Source organism: Penaeus chinensis, chromosome 42, assembly GCF_019202785.1.
Source record: "Penaeus chinensis breed Huanghai No. 1 chromosome 42, ASM1920278v2, whole genome shotgun sequence".
Taxonomy (NCBI): domain Eukaryota; kingdom Metazoa; phylum Arthropoda; class Malacostraca; order Decapoda; family Penaeidae; genus Penaeus; species Penaeus chinensis.
Window position 1 is genome coordinate 2,574,399 of NC_061860.1, and position 2,500 is coordinate 2,576,898.

Genomic DNA, 2,500 nt, shown 5'->3' on the forward strand with positions numbered 1-2,500 from the left:
TCTCTCTCTCTCTCTCTCTCTCTCTCTCTCTCTCTCTCTCTCTCTCTCTCTCTCTCTCTCTCTCTCTCTCTCTCTCTCTCTCTCTCAGTGGGAAACAGAGATAAAGATAGGGAAGATAGAAGGAAAGATTAATATAAAAAGACATGAAAAAATTATATACTTATATATGCATATGTATTTATATATGCATATGTATTTATATATGCATATATATTTATATATGTATCATATATATAAATATATATATATATATATAGAGAGAGAGAGAGTAAACAGACGGGAAGGAGAGGAAGTTAAACGAGACGGGTTGATAAAGTGACACGAGAAAAGAAAAACAAGGAAGTATTGAGAGACCCCGAGAGTAGGTCAAGAAGACGAAGGTTAAGCAAGAGAGGGATCGGCTAATGGGGGCACAGGGAATGAAGGAGAGAGAGAGGGAGAGGGGAAGGGGAAGGGGCGAGGGAGTCCATGTAGCAACCTGCATACAATTACATCTCGCAAAGTTTTTAAGGCTCTCCGCCACTACCCATTTATTTACGGTATAGGGACGGGGAAAACGGCAAAGTGTGAGGAAGAGTGAAAGGAACGGAGAGATAGCGGGTAAGTGCATGTATGGGTGTATGTGTTGTGCGAGAGTGTAACAGACTTTGTAACAGATTTAGTGTTACAAAGTATACGTTATAGAGCGTCTGTCTAGGCTCAATGCACCTCTTACAAGGCCTTAGAATTTATGCTTTTCATCATTGTAACTTAGGAGGTATGGAAACATGTGACTAAATTAGGCTTATTTAGAATATTTGTTAAAACAATAAACGAGACAAACAAAAGTGACTAAAAAGCAAAAAAATTGGAGCTTAAAATCAATAAAACAAACACAAAGAAATAAAACATGTGAAATAATTAAATAAAACACGAACTTAAAACTTGCATAGAAATAACTTTTAAAGGAAGCACCGATATATGCAGCTCACTTGTTTAATTAAAAAAAAAAGTCTCAAATTTTCTCCCAAGACCTTACAGAAACTATACAACCAACTTCAACCTTTTTATCTCCCGCCTTTCTTTTGTTTCTTTGTCTTATCGTATCCCATGCCAGGGATGTCTCGGCAAGCAGCCTTTCCCGACCAGGCTGACCACAATAACTTCCTTACAAGCCTTTTCGCCTTCCCTTGTTACCTCTGGAGTGTAATTCGGCAGTTTATCGTCTTAAAACAATTTACACATTAGATAATTTATTCAGGTTATTTTAACGTTTATCATTTTGATATCCTATTTTAAACGGATCTTGTCAAAATCAAAGTGATAAAAGAGAGAATAGTGAAAATAAATTGTTTATGTGTGAACGGCGTTTTAGAATTATAAATTGTGGAATTAAGCTTAAAAGATTCATTCATTTTCACGGTACTATTCAGTTCGCGTATTATTAAAAAGGATACAAAAATAATGAGTTTTTCATACAATAAAACCATAAAATAATAAAACACAAGGACTGAAGCAGCCACGTTTTCTTTACCCTTTCTCCCGGAGCTCGTTTTCTATGCGCTGGGCGGGTGTAGAGCATCCTCACTCCCGGGAGACGAGATCGCTGCAGACAGACGCAGAAGGCACGTAGGAATTGTGCAATGGGCGCAGTCCTTCGGGAGATCGAGAGTGAATGGAGTGTTCACGGCAGATGCGCAGTGATCCACGACAGCCACAGGGAAGGATACAGAGGGAGAATGGAGTGGATGGGGACGGGAGGGAGGGAGAGGGAGTGGGAAGAGGAGAGAGGGGGAGAGAAAGAGACGGAGGAAGGGAGGGAAAAGGGATGGGAAGAGGAGAAGAGAGAGAAAGGAAAGAAGGAGGACGGGAGGGAGGAAGAGGGAGCGGAAAGAGAAGAGGAGATAGAGAGAGAGGGAGTGGAAAGAGAAGAGGAGATAGAGAGAGAGGGAGTGGAAAGAGAAGAGGAGATAGAGAGAGAGGGCGGGAAAAGGGATGGGAAGCGAAAAAGAGAGAGAGGAGAGAAGGAGGAGATAAGGAGAGAGACATACACACAAATTGAAATAGAAGATAAACAGACAGGGAGTGAGAGAAATAGCCAGATGGAAAGAGAAAGAAATAGATAGAAAGAGAGAAATAGAAGAATATACAGGAAAAAATGACAAATAAATAGCAAAAGAGAAACAGATAGATAGAATCAAAGAAAGAGATAAAGGGAGAGATGAGAGGAGAGCGGGAACATTACGAATCAGGGAAAAGGGAGGAAGGAAGAAACACGAGCAGAAAGAGGGGCACAAATAGCAGAGTTCATGGCATGTGCTGTGTGGAAAGGGGTGGGTCTGTGACGTAACTGGACTCGTGCCAGAAGCTAGGTGGGTAGCAAGTTCTTTACGGCCATATTGGAGACGATATGAAATTTTCTGTCATTACGCAAAAGTGTGGAAATGCATGTCTACTGCTAGGCCTTGTTCGAGATGGTGTGAATTCTTATCGTTAAAGAAAATGCTTGGAAATGAATGTG

The 2,500-nt window shown here is 40.6% G+C and overlaps 1 protein-coding gene across 5 annotated transcripts in view; it reads left to right on the forward strand.

The window, feature by feature from the left end:
- Positions 1 to 2,500, forward strand: part of LOC125047791 (L-asparaginase 1-like) — a 43,779-nt gene that overhangs the window by 957 nt on the left and 40,322 nt on the right. Inside the window, exon 1 of one of the 5 annotated variants that reach the window (XM_047646240.1) lies at positions 582 to 600. The exons of the other annotated variants lie outside the window; for them this stretch is intronic. The gene's annotated coding sequence lies outside the window, so the exon portion shown is untranslated. Of the gene's footprint in view, positions 1 to 581; positions 601 to 2,500 lie in introns of those variants that run through there. 5 annotated transcript variants of the gene reach the window in all.